The sequence below is a fragment of the Pan troglodytes genome, chromosome 5 (genome assembly GCF_028858775.2).
Source record: "Pan troglodytes isolate AG18354 chromosome 5, NHGRI_mPanTro3-v2.0_pri, whole genome shotgun sequence".
Classification (NCBI taxonomy): Eukaryota; Metazoa; Chordata; class Mammalia; order Primates; family Hominidae; genus Pan; species Pan troglodytes.
In genome coordinates this window covers 33,069,424-33,094,595 of record NC_072403.2, presented here as the reverse complement: position 1 = coordinate 33,094,595, position 25,172 = coordinate 33,069,424, and the positions used below count along the sequence as shown (strand labels likewise).

General features: G+C 39.7%; 1 protein-coding gene and 1 non-coding gene across 5 annotated transcripts in view; both read left to right on the top strand.

The window, feature by feature from the left end:
- Positions 1-25,172, top strand: part of H2BC11 (H2B clustered histone 11) — a 37,813-nt gene that overhangs the window by 5,273 nt on the left and 7,368 nt on the right. For 2 of the 4 annotated variants that reach the window (XR_008548790.2, XR_008548791.2), the window contains exon 2: positions 1,051-1,198. The gene's annotated coding sequence lies outside the window, so the exon portion shown is untranslated. Of the gene's footprint in view, positions 1-130; positions 844-1,050; positions 1,199-1,670; positions 4,860-25,172 lie in introns of those variants that run through there. The other 2 variants (XR_010157604.1, XM_063812258.1) reach the window with 2 other exon arrangements.
- LOC112209721 (U2 spliceosomal RNA) lies at positions 17,566-17,756 on the top strand. The gene has a single exon (XR_002944530.1). It is a non-coding gene; the product is annotated as a U2 spliceosomal RNA (small nuclear RNA).

Here is a 25,172-nt window from a genome sequence, read left to right as displayed (position 1 = left end):
GATTCTCTATATTTTTGTGTCTGCTTCAGGATGTCCATGAGCACTCCCTTTCCCCTCCAAAAAAAAAGTTAAAAAAAAAAAAAAAAAGCTGGCCAAATCAGTGAACATCTTTCTTTTTTGGTCAACAAAGGGCTACCCTGAGAGGAATCTACATGCAGAGAATTTCAGGCGACTGAACTAACAGAACGTCAAGAAGCGCTGCGGGCTGGAGAGCTGCTGTTGGAACAGGGAGGAGTTCTCCGGGCCGCACCCTGCCTCCATCCCGCAAGCGAGTTGAGAAGCGCTATCGCCATCTTGTGGCGATAATGGATGGGATAATGTAGCTAAAACTGTTTAGTTTTATGAGTTGAGAAGGGCTGTCGCCATCTTATGGCAATAACGGATAGGCTAATGTAGCCAAAACTTTGTTTCGTTTTATGATTTCGATTAGGCATTTCATTGCTACGGTTTAATAATTGAATATACAAAAAATACTATAAACCATCACATCCCCAATAGCCCCCAGCCTCCCAGTTCCCCCATCTACTTGGCAAAGATTCTCTAGGCGGCTTCTTCTGAGCCCTCTTCTGGACTAGGTGGCCACCTTGGCCTATAAAGACCTGAACAAACCCGAACATAGTTACTAATAGCCCCGGTCTTCTCAAGTGCCTGCCTGAGAAAACTCAATTGATGCCGCCAAAGGAATTTACTGTTTGTTTCAGTCAACGTCTGAAGATAGGGCCCTCGTCTCCCAGGCTGTGTGGTAGGAGTGGAGCCTGATTTTGATATGTGCCAGTTATGAAACCCAGATGGTTCCCCACTGTCAGTGGTTACTAAATAAAATCTGTTTTCGTCATTTAAAGTAAGGCCTGGTGTTTTATCTTTGATATACTACAATTAACCACTTTTATTCGTTTCCTGTGTACCTGTCTGGAATATCTTTATACAAACACAAACAAATGTGTCCCCTTTCATTCACATTTGCCCCCTTTCATTCAAATGACTGATGGTCACATGTTCTTCACAGGTTCTGTCTCTTGCTTTTCTCATTAACTGTCTTTCTTATTGCAGGTGGAATGGCCGAAACTTCTCAGCAGGTGCATCTACACTAGTGACCTGAGGAGAGAAACCCTAACCCCACAATGGCTGCATCTTCTCTGAAGACGAGACTGATGCTCATCTTTGAAATGAAGGGCAGTGTGTGCATTTCTCCATGAAGGTATCCAGAAACAGTCATGCCAGAGCTGCTGTGGGGTGGCTGAACTGCTATTCCTTTTCTAGGGTGGGATCCCCACTCTTTGTAAGGAAGGATATTGGGGTCCTGACACTGGGAACTCATCTTGTCAGTGAGGCCTTCTTAAACTGCTGTCTTGTAATTGAGCCACCCCATCTGTGTTTCCTGTTCCAATTTAGGACTTTTTTTTTCTTTGGTCATAATATAAAGATCTGAAATGCTATGTTTTCCTTATTCATTGGCTTATTATCTTTACTATGCCATCCTCCACACTAAAAGTTTTTTGGAGCTGGATTTGGGAGTTGTGGGGTAGGTTATATTTTGATCACTTGTATTTCCCAGCTTCTAGAACAGTGCCCAGCAAAGTACTTCTCTGAATAAATGAATAAAGTAATATTCCTCTGCTCTGCTGTTGCCAACTGGAATATCCTGAGAGAACTTTCTTTACTTTCCTCAGGGGATGATCCAGAAGATGAAAAACAAATTGTCATTCCACATAGTCCTCTTCTGAGTGTTTTTCAGTTTTGTTAAAACTCAGATTTTTTCTTTTTACCTGAATGTTTTTTTGTTAATGATTATTAGCATATACAGTATTTTCTTTTATGTACCAAAAAAAGGCAATTGATACAGTGCATGACTTGAAAATATACCTGCCTTCTCTGAGGCTCAAACTCAGGACTGTATTATTTGGAAAGCCTTGTTGGGTTGTGGCTCCCAAGAAATCATACCTAATTTCCCTTCTTTGAGAGCACTGATTTCTGAGTTTCCATTTCTCCTAGAAGAGAAACATTGGCTTGTAAGAATTTATGTATCATCAAGGCTTCCTTTTCCATCCTGCACTTAGAAGGACCCAAGACTTGAGGGCTGCGCTGTCAACACTATTCCTTGCTCACCCTCTCTTTTTTCTAATTATTTATGTCTTCCCGCCTTCAGAAATATCAGTTGCTCTTTCACCAGCCATTGTTTCCTCTCTGGCCGTAGTGCAGAGTAGGTGACGTAGTACAGCTGAAAGGATGAATGCTGGCAAACTTGCCTCTAGCCCAGATTTCTCCTTATTTTAAATCTGCACTTGCAACCACATGGCCTGAGACACTCCTCTTGAAAATATCACCAAAAGGACCTTATTATAAAAAGTCACCGCCATCTATTCAGGGCTATGTATTAGGGGACAATAAAGTGTGAGTCATGGCCAGGCGCGGTGGCTAATGCCTCTAATCCCAGCACTTTGGGAGGCCGAGGTGGGTGGATCACGAGGTCAGGAGATTGAGACCATCCTGGCTAACACGGTGAAACCCCATCTCTACTAAAAATACAAAAAATTAGCCGGGCGTGGTGGTGGGAGCCTGTAGTCCCAGCTACTTGGGAGGCTGAGGCAGAAGAATGGCGTGAACCCAGGAAGCGGAGCTTGCACTGAGCCGAGATCACACCACTGCACTCCAGCCTGGGAGACATAGCAAGACTTTGTCTCAGAAAAAAAAAATTGTGTCATTTACATTGTTTTATTTTATCCAACTTAATGTTTTTCACAAACAGGTATCATTATCCTCATTTTAGAGATGAAGCTGAGACTCAGAGTAGAAAACTTCCTTAAGTCACAAGATTGATAAGTGGCAAAGCCAGTACTAGAAAGCAGAATAGTTTTGATTCTGAAATGTGCTCCTTCTCACGTATCAGCTCCTGTTCCCTCCACATTCCTTGTCTGCATGTACCCAATGGTACACTTGACACATATTTACAAATTTGTGCATTCCCACCCATTAGATATACATCTCCACCTCCAATGACTTACCAACTCTTGTAGATTATTCCCACACATTTGCTTTCTTTTCATTCATTCCTTCATGCATTTGTGGCACATAGCATTATGGAGGAAATCCTGTGTCACATGTATTCACTGCAGACTTCAGAGGCTGAAGGAACATGGCCTAGCATCTGGGGCCCTTCCTTGTTTGAAAAGTTTCTGGTTTCTCCACTTCTAGGCTCGCCATCTTCCGACCTTCCTGACAGATAAGAAATACACTTCAAAGCTTAGTCTGAGAAAGCAACTTCTCAAAGTTTTTCAAAAGAGCTTGTATCCTTTTAGTCTGGGTTTTAAACCATTACTTGTTTCTATATACATTTTTCCAGATAAGTTTTTAAAAATTATTTCTACCGGACCAGGCACGGTGGCTCATGCCTGTAATCCCAGCACTTTGGGAGGCCAAGGCAGGCGGATCACGAGGTCAGGAGTTAGAGACCAGCCTGGCCAACACAGTGAAACCCCGTCTCTACTAAAAATACAAAAATTAGCAGGGCGTGGTGGCGGGCACCTGTAATCCCAGCTACTCGGAGGCTGAGGCAGGAGAATCGCTTGAACCTGGGAGGCGGAGGTTGCAGTGAACTAAGATTGTGCCATTGCACTCCAGCCTGGGTGACAGAGCTAGATGTCATCTCAAGAAAAAAAAAGAAAAAAAAATTATTTCTACCTAGAATGTATGTTTCATGCCCAACTAAAGAGGTTCTTCTCTTTTCCTCATACAGAATATCCTATTTCCATGCCTGGAACCCCCTACTCCCTATTCTGTCTTCAGTTTCATCTTCTAATGCCCATTCTTGATCCCTTTGATCTATTGCTTTTTTCTAAACTCTCACAGTTCTTTAAGCCTGTTTTGCATTTTTGCTCTTCCACCATGTGCTTTATGTGGCTTCTTTTCTGAACATTTCCATCTCAAGAATAGTAAGTATCACATTGTAACCTCACACACTGTTGACACGAGTAAACTTCAGTCTGTTGATTTGTTCTGAAAACAGTGGAAATAACTGGTTTTCCTGTCTTTTCTTTCCTTCTTTTCTTTCTCACTCTGTCACCCAGGCTGGAGTGCAGTGGTGCAATCTTGACTCACCACAACCTCCGCCTCCCTGATTCAAGCAATTCTGCCTCAGCCTCCTGAGAGCTGGGACTATAGGCGAGCATCACCACACCCCACTAATTTTTGTATTTTTAGTAGAGACAGGGTTTCACCATGTTGGCCAGGCTTGGTCTCAAACTCCTGACCTCAAGTGATCCACCTGCCTTGGTGTCCCAAAGTGCTGGAATTACAGGTGTGAGCCACTGCGCCTGGCCAGAGCTGGTTCTTTTTCTTTAGAGCGACTTTTTATAGCTGTCAAGGTAGAAAACAGAGAATTTCTTTATAACTTGCAATTTCTACAGTTGGCAGCCTCCTCTGCTCAGGCCTTGTCAATGTCTGGTTTTCCCACCCTCCCAGAAATGGGGTCTCGATCTATCACCCAGGCTGGAGTGCAGTGGCGTGATCATGGTTCACTGCAGCCTCAAACTCCTGGGCTCAAGTCATCCTCCTACCTCAGCCTTCCAAGTAGCTAGAACTACAGGTGTGTGCTACTACAATGACTAATTTATTTTCTTAGAGACGAGGTCTCGCTATGTTTCCTAGGCTAATCTCAAATTCCTGGCCTGAAGTGGTCCTCCTGCTTGGGCCTCCTGAGTCGCTAGGATTACAATAATGTCTAGTATGAAGGAAGTTTGTCTTGATATGTTTCCTGCTCAAAACAAAATGCAACTTGTCATTTTCAAACTCTAAAATTCTTCTGGTGTGTTTTAAAATGTCTATACTGTAATAGCAAATAAATTAACTTTTATGACAGGGAATTGTTGCTTTGTCATTCAACTTACTTGTCTGGTAGGCAAAATGCCTTGGGTTCAAGTCCTCACAGAATTTTGTTTTTGCATTGTGTAGCCTTCCCTGATACTCATTTCTTTCCACAAAACTGTCACCCCTAGATAAAGCCTCATTTGCTTCATCTTGTAGGTTTCACACCTAACCCATAAGCATTTGGATAGTTGGGAGAAGCTATAATGGTATATCATTTGTTTTATAATAGTATGTAAGAGTGATAATGGGACAAGTCAATAGCTTCCACATTGTGTTTAGGCTTTCCAGCAAAATTGGATTTAAATATCATATTTAAATATTTATAAACTTAAAAAATCTATTTTATGTAAAAAAGTTATATTGGAGTTTATCAAACTAATATACATATATATTTTCTTTTTGAGACAGGGTCTGGCTCTGTTGCTCAGGCTGGAGTGCAATGACGCATTCTTGGCTCACTGAAATCTCTGCCTCCCAGGCTCAAGTGATCCTCCCACCTCAGCCTCCCAAGTACCTGGGACTATACCTGGCCAATTTTTTTTTTCTTTTTTTTTTTTTTTTGGTAAAGACAGGGTTTTTCCATGTTGTTGAGGCTGGTTTCGAACTCAAACTCAGGTGATCTGCCCATCTCAGCCTCCCAAATGCTGGGAATATAGACGTGAGCCACCATGCCGGGCACAAACTCATATATTTTAATTTACTTTTAAATTAATCATGTTACAAAGTCAATACTTTATAGATTTGAATTCTAAAACTTCTTCGTTTTATTGAGATTTATACATACATGGTAAAATGTTTGGTTAACTCACCATGTTCTGTAAATGATGATGTCATTAGGACTAAAGTGTTCATCTGTACTTTTAAGAATTAAAAGAAGACATTGTTTTAGAAGACAATTTCAGGAAATGTTAATAATTTAAAATGTAATGGCCTTGGTTACTTTTCAGTTGCTTTTAGCTTATCTTTTTCCCTATTATGAATATAAGTTTTATGAATATTTTTGTGTATGTTTTTTGGTGTACATATGTGCTCATTTCTTTTGTTGAGACGGATTCTCAGTTTGTCATCCAGGCTGGAGTGCAGTGGCACAATCTCGGCTCACTGCAACCTCCGCCTCACAGGTTCAAGTGATTCTCCTGCCTCAGCCTCCCGAGTAGCTGGGACTACAGGTGGGTGCCACCATGCCCGGTTAATTTTTTGTATTTTTAGTAGAGATAGGGTTTCACTATGTTAGCCAGGATTGTCTTGATCTCCTGACCTTGTGATCCACCCGCCTCGGTCTCCCAAAGTGCTGGGATTACAGGCATAAGCTACTGTGCCCAGCCTGTGCTCATTTCTTTTGAGCATATAATAGGAATGGAATTAACAGTTTTTAAGGTAACCATATATTTAGGTTTAGTAAACACTGACAAATATTTTTCTAAAATGTATAAACCAATTCAAACTCCTATAATATAAGATGATTTTAATTGCTTCAAATTTTTGCCTTTATCTTGTTAGGCTTTAAGTTTTGCCTTTCTGAATAGGATGTGTTAGTGATATCTCACTGTTGCTTTCATTTTCAGTTTCCTGATGAGTCATAATATTGTGTACCTATTCATATGCTTCATATACATTGAATGTCATTTAGTGGAAGAGAATGTTCGTGTCTTTGCCCATTTTTAAATTATTTGTACTTATCGATTTGTAACAATTTTTTCCATATGGACTTTTCCATATGGACATATCATTGACCTAACTAACATAATTTGTTGAAAAGACAACCCTTGCACTGCAGTGTTACCTTTCTCATGAATCAGGTGACTATACACATGTTTCTGGCTCAATAGCAATCATTCTCATTACCATAGTTTAAGATAGGGGTTGGCAACTTATAGTGTAAGTTCTCCAACTGTGTTCTTCTTTATAATTGGCTTTTCATTTTCATAGAAGTGTTAGAATCAGGAAGAAATACTTCCTAACTCAGAGGTCAACAAACTATGGCCCACAGACCAAATATGACCCACCACCTGATTTTCAAAAAAAGTGTTATTGGAACACAACCACATTCACTTATTTGTGTATTATCTATGTCTACTTTCCCACCAGAACAGCAAAGTTGAGTTGTTGTGACAGAGACCTTATTGTCTGCACAGCCTAAAATATTTACTATCTGGCTTCTTAAAATATTGGTTAACTTAATTCGTTCCATAGGGCAACATCATCTTGATACTAGACCTGGACAAATATATTATAAACAAAGAAACTTATTGACCAATATCCTTCATGAACAGAGATACAAAGGTTCTAAACAAAATTTTAGAAAATTCAAATTCAGTAATACGTAAAAAGAATAATACATCATGATCAAGTATTCCTGGCTTTTCCAAAAAATGTAGAGTTGTTTAAACATTAGAAAAATCAATCAACATAATATACCATATTAACAAACTAAGAAATCTCAACAGAGGAATGTTACAAGAAAAACGTGGGACTGTAACATTTCTCCCAAACTCAGAAGGAACCGAGAGACCAAAGTATGACTTGGACAAGTTCAGCTTGATAAGTAGATGAGTTTATTAGGACTTATATACAGGGCATTCCTGGACGGCAGCAAGACAGCTCTAGAGAGCTGTGTTGCCACCATCTCTAAGCTGCTTTTAAGCTAATGTTCTGGTCTTTGCCTACTGTGTTTAGGCAAGGAGACTGTTTTCCTTGATCAGTTACTCTCTGGGATGTTTGGGTTCTCAGGGATACCTGCTCCTCAGCTGGGTACCATGGCCTTGGCTTATCACCCAGCCTTCAGGGTTCAAGTAGCAGATATCACCCTTAAGCAAGCTGGTGGAGGACTGTCACACTATAAGGCAGAAAAAGCATTTGACATAATTCAACATTCATTATTGATGAAAACTCTCAGTAAACTAGAAATAGAGGAGAACTTCCTCATGTGATAAAGTGTATTTACAAAAAATCTACAACTAAGATTATACTTAAAGACTGAATGTTTTCCCCCTAAGGTCGTAAACAAGATAGTCATGTTTGCTTTCACCACTTCTATTCAATGTTGTATTGGAAATTCTAGCTAGTGAAATTAGGGGAAAAAAGAAAGAGGAAAGAAAAGAAGGAACAATGGAAGGAAAGAAGGATCATCTAAATTGTGAAGATAGCACTTATCATTATTCTCAAATGACATGGCCATCTCATGTAGAAAATCAGAATGTACAAAAAGCTACTAGAGTTAATGCTTGAGTTCAGAAAGGCTGTAGGATGCAAGATCAATATTAAAAACTGCATTTGTATATACTAGTAACAATCAGAAATAAAATGTTTAAAAAGTTATAATAAAACTAAAATATGAAATACTTAGGGATAAGTTTGAGAAAAGATGTGAAATATCTATACACTGAAAACTACAAAATATTTCTGAGAGAAATTGAAGAAGACTTTAATACTTGGAGAGAGAAAACTTGCTTTATAGGCCAGAAAACTCAGTATTGTTAAGATAACAATTATTCTCAAACGAATACACAAATTCAACACTAACCCAGTCAAAACCCAGGAGGTTTCTTTGCAGAAATTGGCAATCTGATTCCAAAATTAATATGGAAATGAAAAGGATCTACAGTTGCCAAAACAACTCTGAAAAAGAACAAACCTGGATGGCTATCAACTACCTCATTTCACAGAATTATTATAAAGCTTCAGAAAGCCAGACAGCATGGTATGGTTGTAAGATAGGCAAGTAGGTCAATGGAACACAATAGAGAATCCAGAAACAAACCAACATGTATATAAACAACTGATGTTTGAAAGAGGCCCAAAGGCATCCTGGTGGAAAAAGGATAGTCTTTTCAAACAGTAGTGTTAGAAAAGTTGAATATCCACATGCAAAATATATATATATATAATATGTTATATGTATATATATATATGAACTTATGTCTATACCTTGCAAAAATTAAAACAGTTCATACATTTAAACATAAAACCTAAAACTACAAGACCTCTACAAGAAAATGTAAGAAATTTTTGTGACACTGGATTAGGCAAAGATTTCTTAGATATGACAGCAGAATTCATAAAAGAACAAACTGATGCATTGGATTTCTTCAAAATTAAAAATAGCTCTTTGAAAGTCAGTGTTAAGAAAATGAAAAATCAGGCCACAAACTCGGGGAAATACTTATAAATGCACTTACCTGATAAAGGACTGGTATCCAGAATGAACAATACTTAATATAGTACTCTCAACACTAAGAGGATAAACAACCCAATTAAATAAGTGGGCAAAAGATATGAACAGACACTTCAAAGAAAACGTATTGTTAGCAAATAAGCACAGGAAAATACTTTGAATATCAGTCATTTGGGAAATGCAAACTCAAATCACAATCAAATACCACTACACATCTATTAGAATGCCTAAAATTTAAAAGACTGAAGGTGAAGTATTGGAAAGGACATAGTGGAATTGGAACTCTTATAAATTTGTCCTATGCATGTAAATACTATGGAAAACATTTTGACAGGTTCTTAAAAAGTTAATCATACAACTAATGTTGTTAATCATACTACCATATGATTCAGCCATGGCACTTCTAGGTATCTACTCAAGAGAAAAGGAAATATGTGTCCATATAAAGATTTGTACAAAAATACTCATAGCAGCTTTATTTGTATTAGTTAAATCTGGAAATAATCCAAATGTTCATCAATAGATGAATGGCTAAAATATTGTGGTATATCCCTGCAAAGAAATACTATTAAGCAACAAAAGAAACAAACTGTTGATTCAAAATATGTTACTCTTCTTTTTCTTTTTGTTTGAGATGGAGTCTCACTTTGTCACCCAGGCTGGGGCACAGTGGTGCAATCATAGCTTGCTGTAGCCTTGAACTCCTGGGTTCAAACCATCCTCCTGCCTCAGCCTCCTGAGTAGCTGGGACTATAAGTGTGTGCCACCACACCCAGCTAATTTTTAGAAATTTTTTTGTGGAGACGAGGGGTTGTAGGGGGGTGGTGCAGTTTCTCACTATTGCCCAGGCTGGTCTTGAACTCCTGGTCTCAAGTGATCCTTCCACCTAGGCCTCCCAAAGCACTGGGATTACAGTGTTAGCCACTGTGCCCAGCCTAAAATATGTTAGTTTTTTGTTGCTGCAAAATACATTAGCACAAACTTCAGGGTCTCAAAAAAACACACGTTTATTATCTCAGGATAATAAATGATCAGGAGTCTGGGCATGACTTAGGTCTTTTGCTTAGGGTCTCACAAGACTAATCGAAGTGTCCCACCAGGATGCATTCTCATCTAGACACTTGACTGGGGAAGAATCCATGTCCAAGCTCACTCAGGTTGTTGGCGGAATTCATTTCCTTGCAGCTTTAGGTATGAGGACACCCGCTTCTTGCTGGTTGCTGGCTGGAAGATGCCTTTAATTCTGAGAGGCTGCCCGCACTTCCTAGAGGAGCTTGAAGCTCCTGGCCATGTGGACTTTCCCCACACGACCACTTACATCATGAAACCAGCAAGGACTGCTGAGTAAATAGTTATGCTGAGTAAAAGAAACTGATCAAAATACAGTACATACTGTATTCTATTTTTACAAAACTAGAAAATACAAACTAATCTACAGTGACAAAGGTTAGATCAGTGGTTCCTTTGAGTTGGGGGACAAAGTGAGATAGGAGAAAGGTATTACAAAGGGGGACAAGTATATTTTAGAGGTGATGGATAAGTTCACTGTCTTTTTTTTTTTTGAGACGGAGTGTTGCTCTGTTGCCCAGGCTCGAGTGCAATGGCGTGATCTTGGCTCCCTGCAATCTCTGCCTCCTGGGTTCAAGTGATTCTCCTGCTTCAGCCTCCTGAGTAGTTGGGATTACAGGCATATGCCACCATGCCCGGCTAATTTTTGTATTTTTAGTAGAGATGGGGTTTCACCATGTTAGTCAGGCTGGTCTCGAACTCCTGACCTCAGGTGATTCGCCTGCCTCGGCCTCCTGAAGTGCTGGGATTACAGGCGTGAACCACTGTGCCCAGCAAGTTCAGTGTCTTGATTAGGGTAACGGGTTCATATGAATACTTATGTCACACTCATTAACGTGTATACTTTATGTGCAGTTTATCATATGCCAATTATACTTTAGCAAAACTATTTTTAAAAGCAAAAATGTAAAAAAAAAAAAAAAAGGTAGTAATTCTAAAAAAAATGATAAAACAAAATTACACCCACAGCCCATTCTGTTGTTCTTCCTACTTCTGCCTCCCAATAGTGGCAGTCAGAGGGGAAGAAGGAGGACCCCAGGTCACAAGCAGCAGAGATGAATATATCTCAGTGGTTTGTGATGGTCTTGTCTTGTCTGAACGTACTCACATCTGAAACTCCATAGATCACAAAAGAATATGAAGTCATTGGCCATAACTGGATGCAGACTCATATTCACTGTGAAAATACAACAACATGGGATATGGAATAATGAAAAGAATTTAAAAATTTAATAATGACACTAACAAGAGTAAAACAACTTTAAATAATTGATTGTTGGTCTCACTGTACTAAGTTCTTTATAAATAGTCATATACTTAATCTTGAAAAGAATTTTCCAAAGTGAGGTAGGAGATCAGCAGGATTTCTTTTCCAAGCACCGGTAATGACCATGCGGATCAAAAACAGGATGCAGTTAAAAAACAAACAAACAAAAAAAAACCTCAGCAGAGTGGTGGCTCACACCTATAATCCCAGTGCTTTGGGAGGCTGAGGTGGGAGGATCCCCTGAGCCTAGAAGTTCGATATCAGCTGGGCAACATAGTGAGAACTCCATCCCTAAAAATGTAAGTTAAAAAAAAATTAGCGAGACATGGTGGCCTACACGTGTAGTCTCAGCTGCTTGGGGGGCTGAGGTGGGAGGATTGCTTGAGCCTGGGAGATCAAGGCAGCAGTGAGCTACGATTGTGCCACTGCACTCCAGCTGAGGCGACAGAGCAAGACCCTGTCTCAAAAACAAAAAACCCTGGCTGGGTGCGGTGGCTCACACCTGTAATCACAACACTTCAGGACGCTGATGTGGGCAGATCACCTAAGGTCAGGAGTTCGAGACCAGCCTGGCCAATATGGTGAAACCCCATCTCTACTAAAAATACAAAAATTAGCTGGGCATGGTGGCATGCACCTGTAATACCAGCTACTAGGGAGGCTGAGGCATGAGAATTGGTTGAACCCGGGAGGTGGAGGTTGCAGTGAGTCAAGATGGAGCCACTGCACTCCAGCCTGGGCAATAGAGCCAGACTCAGTCTCAAACAAAACAAAACAAAACAGCTGGCTGAAACCAGCAGATGGTGACAAAGCAACCTCTAGTTGCCCTCACAGCTCATTAGAATAAAGACACTCCCATCGGCGCCATGACAGTTTACAAATGCCATGGACATGACTCAGAAGTTACCCTATAGGGTTCTGGGAGCTCCCCCTGCCCCTTTTCTAGAAAATTCTGAATAACACACTACTTAATTAGCATATAATTAATAGTGGGTATAAATATAGCTAGCCTGTGTGCTTTACTGTGGCTCTTTCTTCAGTTCTGGCTCCTGCTCTGACTCCTGCTCTGGACTGCTCCTGTTGCTGAACACTGCTCCTGCCCTTCCTGTCTGTTCTACTGGTGGAGCATCCACTTTGCTGTACACTGCTATTCTGGGCTGTTCTGCCTGTGGGTTAGTTGTGCTTTCTGCAGCATCCACCTTGCTGTACACAGTTGCTGTAGGCTTCTCGTTAGCCTACAAAGTGGGTTAGCCTTGCTTTGTGGAGCACCCGCTTTGCTGTACTATGCTGCTACTCTGGGATGCTCTATGGGTGAGCCTTGCTCTGTGGAGCACCTATTATGCTGCATGCTGCTACTCTGGGCTGCTCTGCCTGTGCGTTAGCTTGTGCTGTGTGGAGCGCCCACTTTGCTGCATGCTGCTACTTGGCTGCTCTGCCTGTGGGTTAGCTTGTGCTCTGTGGAGCACCCACTTTTCTGTATACTACTACTACAGGCTGTGCTGCCTGTGGGTTAGCACACAGGTCGCCCTTTGTTTATGGAGCAGTTTGCTGTACACTCTTGGTCTAGGAAGTGTTTTTAAATTAACTCTGAAGCCAAAAGCCCTCCAGGGTTAAGTCCCAATTTTGGGGTTCACCTGTGTCAGCCTGGTGACCCTGAAGGAAGGAACCATCAAAATGAAGAGACCATGAAGGGAGCATCAAGATGAGGCGGTTGACCATCAAGATAAAGTTTGGAGTTGTGATACTGTAATGCTATATACTAGCCAAAGGCTCTTTTCAGAGCCATGTTTTCTTGGTGACTAACTGGTTGTACACTGAAGCTTTGGAAACCTTTGCCTGGACCCAAATTAATGGCCAATTGGCACCATGTGGTTTCTGTGATTTCCCTGTCATATTGACCTTTCTGGGTAAACCAGGAAATGAAAGTGGGGCCTCCAGCTAGTCCCATGTTCAGATTATGTCCCCATTGCCCCGTTTTTGACCATTGTCTATTAAATCTCTAATGACTGGCTACTTGATATTACCATTCAGTTCCTAAATGCATGGTTGTATGTCAGAGCCATGTTCCTTCTAGGATTGGGTTAGAGTCCCACTCTAGGGGGAATTTATTGGGTTATTGTCAGTCCCACTCTACGTGGCATTAGAATTGAGAGTCCTGCCCTAGGGGCTTTGTTTTTTGGTCACCTTTCTAAGATTGGGGTTTAAATTTCCACTAAGGGTTCTTAATTTGGTCAGCGTTTTTTTACTTCCATACTTAAAGTGCCTTCTTTGTAACATTCCATTAGCTAGTGATGGTAGTTGCCAGCCCACTGCCCACTCATCTTTCACTTTTGTGGCACCTACTTCTTGATACCCATGTTCTTTTGGCAGGAGTCAGTGGTAATTGCCCTACTGCTCTTGAAGAAAAGGGAGGTGGAAATTTGAAAGGAAAAGTAACTGGACTCTCTGGACTTGGAAGAATTTCTGGGTTTAGTAGGTATCTCTGGTAGACATAACAACAGTGAGCGTCCTGAAACACTTGCTGCTAGGGTGCCTTTTAGGCAACTAAAGCAAATTCAAATTTGATGTCTTAAAAACTCATCTTCTATTATAACACTGTTTAGTACAAATTAATTTCCCAAGAAATTTGGCCTAAAAATGGTTCACTCTCCCTGGAGCCTCCTTGGTGCCTTAATATGAGGAAGGGGTCCTGCCAGTTCTCCACTATAGGATTCCATCCCAAGTTCATCAGGCACCCCTCTGCTTTAACCAACTAGCTCCAGCCTATATGCCATACTGCCTGAGGAAATAAGTCCAACCAGTCTAATCAGGAGTGATAAAGTCCTATCAGCCCTTAAAATCAAACTTACATCTATTGTGAGAGGTTGAGACGTTGCTAATGGCGGGAACAGTACTTGTGCCTTTTTCCATGTCTGATTTAGCTTCATGCAAGGGAAACATTGGCTGATATCAGAGGATCCAGGGAAGTTTATAGTTTGATGTAACTTGGCATGACTTGCAAATAGTGTCCAGCTGCTGTGCTGTAGAGGAGAAACAAGGGATTTTTGAATACTACCTGGGCATATGCTGATGGAATGGCTGCTTGTAACCAGGATCATGCCATTTATTGTATGTGGGAGTGTACTTCCAGATTTGGACCCCCAGTGGGATTACCAGAGGGGTTCCTGAGATCTCAAATGTAGAAATCATAGGTAACTTGTTTAATAGAAGATATGAAAGTGTGCTTAATCCAGTTAATTATGACAAGGTTAGAGAAGTAACTGTAGGGGAGGATAAAAATCCTATTCTAGTCAGGGCTGTTTGGTTGAGGCACTCAGGAAATATTGCAGGACAGACTCCCCAGAAAGGCAAACTCTTTTATCACTCAGTCTGTCCTTGATGTTAGGAGGAAGCTATAACAGGCAGAAAGGGGAAACGCAAACTCCTATAAGCCAATTTTTAAATATGGCCTTTCCAGTTTACAACAATAGGCACAGGTCAAAACAGGCAGAGAGAACCAAAAGAAATAATCTCCAAAATGCAATTGTTAGTGACTACTTTAAGCACCCTCTCCCACCTCAGGGTTAGCCAGCCTGAGGAGATTTGAGATCAGCATCTCAGATGCCCAGATGAGAGCCCCGAACTTGCTGGCCCCAGGGCTAATATCACTGTGCCTTCTGTAAGCAAGAGGGCCATTGAAAAAGGGACTGTTCCAAGCTTCAAAGGGAGCCTAGGCTACCCAAACCCATAATGGCCAAGAAAACAAGACTGACGGGGCCCAAGGTCCCCCACAGCTCCCACTGGACACCTTACCATCTCCATGGAAGAGCCTTAGGTAACTTTTGAAGTGGCAAATAAAAATATTTAGTTAAAATGTGTTCTTATTGAGATAATAATTTTGTCAAATTCAGAAACTATATAAAGGTTGATTCAAATTATGGATTAGAAAAGGTTATGAAATAAGGAATCTATAAGTAGGAGAGATGTGAAGAAAGTTATGGATGTGGAGATGTATTTTTGGTAAGGAAGGTCATAAAGAATAATTGTATAAAGGAAGGTTATAAAGAAAAGAGCATAACTATATGAAAAAGGATCTTCAATTTTAAAAAATCAATATGAGAGGACTATTGCAGTATGAAAAGAAAATCTTATATGGTAAACTCTTGTTCTAGAGTCAAATTACTAGGTATTTAAGGAAGAGGTAGTATAGGACAAGTCAGAAAGTCCAAGCATATCACAGATGGTCTTTGTAAGTTGTGACAAGGTTTGTGAAGGGGAATATATAAAAGGAATTTTGTATATGATTCTTAGGAATAATTAAAAGGGAACTGTTTATAATAGTCTTTCTAAAGAATGGTCCCCTCTTTTAAAACAAGGTTTTCTGGCCAGGCACGGTGGGTTGCACCTGTAATCCCAGCACTTTGGGAGGCCAAGGCAGGTGGATCACAAGGTCAGGAGTTTGAGACCAGCCTGGCCAATATGGTGAAACCCCATCTCTATTAAAAATACAAAAATTAGCAGGTCATGGTGGTGCGTGCCTCTAGTCCCAGCTGCTCAGGAGGCTGAGGCAGGAGAATCACTTGAACCCAGGAGGCAGAGGCCGCAGTGAGCCGAGATTGTGTCACTGCACTCCAGCCTGAGCGACAGAGCGAGACTCCATCTCAAAAAAACTAAAAACCAAAAACCAAAAAACAAACAAAAAAAACCATGGTTTTCTTAAGGTATTGATTTGCTCTTAATGAAATTAATAAAAACTTTTGCTTTTCAATTCTATAGCTTTTTTTTTTTTTTGAAAACTCAGATTCATATCTCAGAAGTGCTTTTAGCTTTTTGTCCCTTTGAGAAGCCTGATTTTTTGTTTTTGTTTTTTTTTTTTTTTTGAGTCAGAGTCTTGCTCTGTCACCCAGGCTGGAGTGCAGTGGCACAATCTCTGCTCACTGCAAGCTCTGCCTCCTGGGTTCACGCCATTCTCCTGCCTCAGCCTCCCGAGTAGCTGGGACTACAGGCACCTGCCACCATGCCCAGCTAATTTTTTGTATTTTTAGTAGAGATGGGGTTTCACCATGTTAGCCAGGATGGACTCAATCTCCTGACCTCGTGATCCGCCCGCCTCGGCATCTCAAAGTGCTGGGATTACAGGCGTGAGCCACCATGCCCGGCTGAGAAGCCTGGTTTTAAATATTATCAAGATAGTTCCTGTGTTGTCTTTATTAGGTTTGTGATTGCTTAACGAAAACTGAAATTTACAAGGATTAAGGTTTTTACGTCTGTGTAACTTTCTGTATTGCCTTTAAAGTCTTTTGATGATCATTTTGGTTAAATAAGTAACTATCGGTTACAATGACCTGTAGTTCTGTATCAACAAAATATTTTGGGTCTCTTAACTCTTTCTGACAAATGTGAACAGAATCAAATCCTAGTTTAAGACACTGGCTTATTGCTGGGGTTTATTAAAACTATAAAAATCACAAGGTTGCAAAATCTTGCAGCTCCTAGTATCACCACTTCTAGCTGTTTTAAAAAGGTTCTTATTAGGTGCTGTTAACGAATCCTTTGGAATGTTAAACTTCATGGAGTTATTAGCTGAGCACACTTGACCAGCATACCTACACTTGTGAACTGGTAGAAGACCTCCACTACCTATTTAAAAGAACCAACATGCAGCCAGAGGTGGAAATATGATGCTGTGGGTCAGCATAAAAGCATAAATTTTCTTCTTCTTAATGGTAGTTTTTCTGCTCTACCATTCCAGACAGTTTTTCCTGGTAAAGACCTCTTTTGTCCCTGCTAATGGAATTCAGTAAAGGGATCTCTACCATCATTCATGTGGTTCTTACCTTTTCCATAAGCTCAGCTGCTGAAATGGCTTGCTTTATTCCTAAGACTAGTTTTACCTAGTAGATGCTGAAATGACTTTTGGTGACTCTAAGACATTTTACTTACTACTGTCACTTGCAGGTCAGAGCTTGCCAGCTCCCAAGAGCTTCTCTAGTGCCAATTAGCTTTCTTTCAAAACAATATATAACGTTTCTCTTTCTAGTAAAATCTCCAACTTTCTCTGTTCTTCAGACATACCGAGGACCACCCCAGTCTGTGCATATGTCTCGAATTGCAATTTTGTGATTCCCAAATAAAATGTTTAGAGATTCATCTCTATATTTTATTTTGACTTTGACAGTACTTAGGCCAAAATTAGGAGTTAAATATAACAGAAATTGCTTCTCGGCCTTTTGGCTAACATCAAGTGTAATGTTTGTTCTTATCAATTTAATATCTGATATATCCTGTATCCAAGGAACAATATATTAAATGGACTTTTGGAAGTAGGAGATAGAATAGCAACTTCCTCTGTCCACTCCACACATCATCTTGGTATTGCAGTATTTCCAAAATGGTGCATCCTCCTCTGGGGGAAATTTTTTTTAAATGGTAGCAAGAGATTACAAGTGAAATATGATTCATACCTATAAATAACTGCTTTAGAAAGGGGCCAGTCTTGTTTTTATTTAATTAACCACATCTACTTATAATTATACTATTCTTTAGTGTCATTTTTGCCTAACACCTGAGTGCCTTATAAGATTTTTAAGCTCTATAAACTATGGTCCATGTTTCTATGACTTTCCATTTTAGTCTAGGTCCAACAAATAATATTGACATAACATTAAATAGTTCCATGATGTGATACAAGCATTTATATTTTTAAGGACAACTCCCCAGAATCCTTAGTAATGTTTTATCCAAAAAATTTTCAAGGTTTAGGGGGCAGAGGAATTTCATTTAAAAAAATGATGTGAGACAATTCCTATACTTCCTAGTCTGTCTACTTAGTCTTTAAAAGAAAAAAAAAGTTCCCCATAATAAACACATATCCCTCATTGAAGTGACTTCTAATAAAACATAGAAATAATGCAAGAATTAAAACTCACCTTCTTTTACACTGAGGAGCTCTCCTCAGGCATCCAACTTTGAAGCCTCCCAAGTGCACCTGAAGGGCTCTGGTCTGATGTTCTCCTTTTGTTGGGACTGGTGAGATCACACCTTTCACTCACATTCTGCCACACCCATCTCAACTGCTTTCTCCTTTGACTGGATTTCCATTAAAAAGTCGATAAAAATAAACAGCCTATATAGGACTATAGGATTTGTGGGTGGTACTTTTGCAGGTTATATATGTTCTATCACCCCAAATTTTTCTTAGCACCTATTTTGTATAGGAAGTGTGCAAACAGTAACAATGCATTTAATGTTGAAAAGGAAAGACTTGATGCATGCAATGGTAATATAATTTCTTCAGGTTGAAAAATACAGAAAACTACTTATTTTGATTTGTGTTTTGCATTTCATTCTGAACGTAATAAAAACACAAAAAGGAAAGTTTAGTATGTATGCATTTAAAATGTTTTAACAGATATCAGCAAATAAGGATAGAAAACAAATGACAAACTAGAAAATATTTCTACTATGTAAAGTTGAAAAAGTAACTCCCAATAAGATGGAGGCTTCTCCAGAGTAGGGACTTGATCCTATCAGACAGATGTTGGTCAAAAAGTATTGAATATTTATGCCTCCACATCTTCTCATTCCTTCAGTTTATGGCTTTGATGCCACCTACCCTGGGATATTTCTCCTAACCTCCCAGGTTAAGGACCTCCCTTGTTTATGTACTTATGGCCTCATTTCGTTCTCCACAACACAAAGGAAAATTATATCAAATAATCTAATTACTTATCTAGTATTTGTATCCCAGGAGAATATGTAATTTCCCTAACTCTGTTCCCAACTCAGCAATAGGCCCCAGTATTGGTGAAGCAGATGCCTGGTCATATCATCCATTCTGGATATGCCACCACACTTAAGAACCACATCAGGGGAGTTGTAGAAGTGAGTTCCCAAAACATTTCCTCTTACCATTTCCACCTAGTCTGCCGGTTGTAGGGATATGCTTATTTTGTGGGTATACATTTTCCTGGACCTGTATTAAGGCAATTGAGTTCCAAAAGATACTAGTCCTGGCAATAACTTCAATTCCTGTTCTGTGCTTGATGCCTTCTTGTGTGTCTGTTTCTGAATGTGAGAGGCACATATCATCTGAATGTGAGAGGCACTTCTCTTGCTTTTGAGAACCTACAAGTAATTTTGTATGAATTATTTTGCTATTGCTTCAAGAATCTGAACGGTTTATAATATTTTGCTTATGAGAAAAATTAGGAACTAGAAGCCTGGAATGAAAGGAGAAACAAGACACAGTGGGCGGTGAGTCCACCATGAGGATCCACATCTTCAGACTGCTTTCACAAACACATTGTCTCTCTATGTCTTTCTATAAGGCAAAGGGAGTTAAGGAGGAGGTTTATGTAAGAAGAGCTGGGGAATCACCAAGTCTGAGAAAGTTCTAAGGAAAAATCCTACATAAAAAGGAGCTAGTGCTCACTTGGTGAGAGAGCAAAGGTAAAAAAAATTGATCCATTTGTTTATCTAGAAATATCTATGAACATTCTCCCTGCAAATCTGTTCCTGCACCCAATTCAAGCAGTTACATGGATTTCCTGAACCATAGCCATAGAAATACTTATTGTATTTCTACATTGAAGGTATACATTTAAAAACAACTATATGAGGCTGGGCGTGGTGGCTCACGCCTGTAATCTCAGCACTTTGGGAGGCCAAGGTGGGTGGATCACGAGGTCAGGAGTTTGAGACCAGCCTGGCCGACATGGTGAAACCCTGTCTCTACTAAAGATACAAAAAAAAAAAAAAAAATAGCATGCCTGGTGGCACACGCCTGTAATCCCAGCTACTGGGGAGGCTGAGGCAGGAGAATCGCTTGAACCTGGGAGGTGGAGGTTGCAGTGAGCCGAGATTGCGCCATTGCACTCCAGCCTGGGAGACAGGGCAAGACTCCGTCTCAAAAAAAAAAAAAAAAAGAAAAACCCAACCAACCAAACAAAAAAAACAACTATATGAAAGACTCCATAGATGAGTTGACTGTGATGGAGAGGGTTGCCACATAAAATATAGGATGCCCTGTTAAATTTGAATTTCAAATAAATAATGAATATAAGCATTTAATATAAGTAACTTTCAAATAATGCATGAGATATGTTAAAAATCTGAAGTTCAAATTTAAGTGGGCATTTTATATTTTTATATGCTATATCTGGCAATCCTAGATGAAGGAAGTCTCTCTTGCCTAACTCTTGGAAGGGCAAGCAGCTATACAAAAGTAGAGGATAATAAATACTTTCAAATAGTCGTGAGTTCTTAACGACAATGAAGCAAGGCAATGTTGGCTCTTTAAATGTGGAATCTTGAAAGGCCTCTTAGACCTGAGATCTGAAGAAAGAGAAGAAACCAGCCTCATTATAACTTGGGGAAGGGGACACTTCAGAGTAGTAATTAAGGTCAAAGACCAGACAGGTAAAATTCCTACCCCGACCCCAATTTATCATCTGATGACCTTGGGAAAATTATGTTTTTGTGCCTTGGATTTATTCACTTTTAAGTGGAAATTATTTGTACCTGTCTCATAATTTTTTATGGGAATGTTATGTAAATTTGACTAGAAAGTGCTTAGCACAGTGTCTGGTACATGTTGGCCCTCGTAATGTGTGGGGGTGTGATTGTGTCTTTTATGGCATGTCTGTTTCTCAGATGGTGTGTCTCTAGGTGCTAATCTGTCTCTGTGTCACTCTAGGTCTCTGTTAGTGTTTTAAAATATTCTGTTAGTATTATTATATGTGATTCAAGTTGTGTCTAATAGCATGAGTTTGTTCCTATGGACCCAGGATGGGTTGCATTAAAGCTGTTTAGTGGAGAATGTGTAGAAGAGGAAGAGAACACCACAGTGTGTAAGTATACAATTAAGTGGAGCCATCTTGGCTCACTGCAACCTCCACCTCCCAGGTTCAAGCGATTTTCCTGCCTCAGCCTCCTGAGTAGCTGGGATTACAGGCACCTGCTACCATGCCTGGCTAATTTTTGTATTTTTAGTCGAGACGCGGTTTCACCATGTTGGCCAGGCTGGTCTCAAATTCCAGCTTGTGATCTCAAGTGATCTGCCTGCCTTGGCCTCCCAAAGTGCTGGGATTACAGACATGAGCCACCACACCCAGCCTACAATTAGTTTTGATTGGTATATGTTATAGTCAGTGTAGGCTGCTATAACCAAGAGCCATAGACTGCGTGGTTTATAAACCATAGGAATTTATTTATCTCTGTTCTGGAGGCCAAAAGTTTGAGATCAGCATGCCAGTGTGGTCAGGTTCTGGTGAGGGCCCTCTTCCAGGTTGCAGACTTCTCATTGTATTCTCACCTGGCAGAAAGAAGGCAAGAGAGCCCTCTGGAGTCTCTTTTACAAAGGCGCTAATCCCATTCAAGAGGACTCCACCCTCATGGTCTAATTACCTCCCAAAGGCCCCACCTCCTAATACCATGATATTGGAGGTTAGGATTTCAATGTGCGAATTTGGGAGGGGGGGGACACAAACATGCAATCCATACAGCATATTTTCTGTTTGAAGAAAAACTTCTAGAGTTCTCATTTTATCAGAAGATACCACATTGGGAACAAATTATTATTCAGTGATATCATGTGCTAGAAAAAGAGATCTACATATTTCTGTATATATTTGACAGAAGCAGATCAGCTCTATCCAACTGAGTGGGGTAGTTTGAGAACTATCATCCAAAAGAAGGTAAACCTGGGCAAATGTCCTATTAGCTGGGTATATGAGGAAGCATCACATATCAGAGTTGAGAGAAGCAAATAATCACTTTTCTCTATAGTCTATGTAGAAGGGTAGACCTGGAAATAGTCTTTGAAGAAGTATACATTAGTCAAAGCTAAAGGTGCACGGTAGGTTACATAAAGATCCTAAGAAATGTATTGGAGATAGAAATTCATATGACATGGGTGAGCAAGACTGTAACTTCACTCTAAGGAGCAGTAAGGTAAGTAGAGGGCATGGAGGGTCTTGAATGTCAGCAAAGGAGTTGGGTATTGATCCAAAAGAGAGTAAAATTGTCATTTGATATATTTTCTCTATATATATGTTTATATATTAATATATATCATAGTGTATCAGAGTTTCTCAAATTTGAAGCTATTGACATTTTGGGCTGGAAAATTATTTATTCTGGGGAGCTGTCCTTTGCATTGGAGGATGTTTGGAAACATCCCTGGCCTTTATCCACTGGATACCAGTAGCATCTCCTCTCCAGTTGTGACAACAAGAATGTCTCTACACATTGTCAAATGTCTCCTAATGGGGCAAAATCACCGTGGGTTGAGGACCACTGCTTAGATCCTTCATGAAAGAGGCATGCTGGTTGAGCAGGGAAGCCTCAGTCATAACTTAGACTGAGTTTTCCTAGTGGTCTATGGTCTTGTACACATATGTGTATCCTGCATCACCTGATGTGAGGCTAACTCTTCCTAATACGATGTTTCTAACTGCAGGCCTGCTTCTCCTTATATCAGCATCCACACAATGGACCAATATCAGGCTTTCTATAACAGATATAAGAAATGAGTTGAATTGTAATGTATTAATAAAATAAAAATTAAAAAGTAATACCACACGTAGTAGCGCAAAAACCAAAAGATATCTGAAATATACCTAGTAAAATGTTGGCCATATTTCTATGTAGAAAAATAGTATGATGCTATTGAGATAAACTAGAGAAAATCTAAATAATTGAAAGGTAATATATACATTGTAAGATTTCATTATTTTATTATTTTGATATTATTACTATTTTTGAGCTAGAATCTCACTCTGTCACCCAGGCTGGAGTGCAGTGGTGCGGTCTCAGCTCACTGCAACCTCCGCCTCCCAAATTCAAGTGATTCTCGTGCCTCAACCTCCCAAGTAGCTGGGATTACAGGCATGTGCCACCATGCCCAGCTGATTTTCATATTTTTATTAGAGACGGAGTTTCACCATGTTGGTCAGGCTGGTCTCGAACTCCTGACCTCAAGTGATCCGTCCACCTCTTCCTCCCAAAGTGCTGAGATTACAGATGTGAGCCACCGTGCGTGGCCAGATCTCATAATTTTAAAGATACCTATTATAATCAAACTGATCTACAGATTCAGGAAATATTATCCAAAATCACAGCAGCTTACTTTTTTTTTGGCAGAAATTTACAAAATAATTCCAAAATGTATATGTAAGTACAGAGAGGCAATACAGAACAAGCAAATCTTGAAGGGGAAGAATAGGTCAAGTTTTCTGTTACCACATTTCAAGACTTATAAAGCTATAGTAAATAAGAGTGTGGGAGATTATAAAGTTAGATAAATAGGAGGAAGAGAGTGGAGAAATGAAAAGAACCACATATATGGGCATCTGGTGATAGAAAAAGTAAGTCTGCAGAGCAAAGAGGGAAAAGATGGTTTTTTTCAACAAGTGGTGATTGGCCTTTTTCTTTTTCTTTTTTTTATGAGACAGAGTTTCTCTCTGTCGCCCAGGCTGGAGCAGAGTGGCACAATCTCAGCTCACTGCAACCTCTGCCCCCTGGGGTTCAAGCAGTTCTCGAGCCTCAGCCTCCTGAGTAGCTGGGACTACAGGTGTGTGCCACCACGCCCAGCTAATTTTTTGTATTTTTAGTAGAGATGGGCTTTCACCATGTTAGGCAGGCTGGTCTCGAACTCCTGACCTCAAGTGATCCACTTGCCTCGTCCTCCCAAAGTGCTGGGATTACAGGCATGAGCCACTGCGCCCCACCAAGTGCTTGGTCATTTTAATACCAAAATGAATATACTTATCTCTAGATAAATGAATTGAGAGAGAAAGATAGATAGATATTCCAGGTGATTTTCCCTCCCACTATACATAAATATCAGTTCTAGGTGCATTTTAGATCTAAATGTAAAAGGTAGAACAAGATAGCTTCTAAATGTTAATAAAGGGAAATATCTTTATGACTTCTAAGGAGCAGAAGATTTGTAAAACAAAACCCACAAAACACTAACACATATGTACATATATAATATATGACACATACACACATATAAATAAATTTGGATTCATTAAAACAAAAATCTTTTGTTCCTCAAGTTATTAAGAGATTCAGAGGTTCAAATGGCAAGTTACAGTGTAGGAGAATTGTGTTTATAACACATGGAATCAACAAAGAGCTTGTCAAAATCTAGAAAGAACTACTACACAGCAGTAAGAAAGGAACAGAAAAACAAAAATCAAGTGATTTGAAGAGGCATTTCACAAAATGAAATATTGAATAGTAATAATAATATAAAAAGGACTTAACAGCATTACTAATCAGGTATTTACAGAATAAATAAGCAATTTTGACCCATTAACACCCAGGAAAATAGTGAAATTAAAAAGCCTGACCATATTAAATTTTGGAAAGAAGTTGAAGCAACAGGAACTTAATGTATGCTGCAGGTGCACGATACTATCTCTGAAAATTTGGGGGATATCTAATAAAATTATCTAATAAATTATGCATATCATAGGACTCAACATTTCATTTCTGTATGTATATCCAGTGCAAATGTGCACTGAGATATGTGGGAAAATCTCCAAAAATGTAGTTTATAATAGGCAAAACTTGAAAAAAAGGTCAATTGACAGTAGGATGGATAAATAAATTGTAGGGGTCCAAACCATGGAACAGTACAGCACAGTGAAAATGAACTATGAGTACATGGATCTATCTCACCAACTTCATATTGAACAAAGCCAGACCCATGACATATCCATAATTTATGACTCAGCAATGTGAGCACATATGCATCAGAAGAAATGTACAAGAAGCACCCTAGAAGTAAACAGAAACACAAATCTTCAT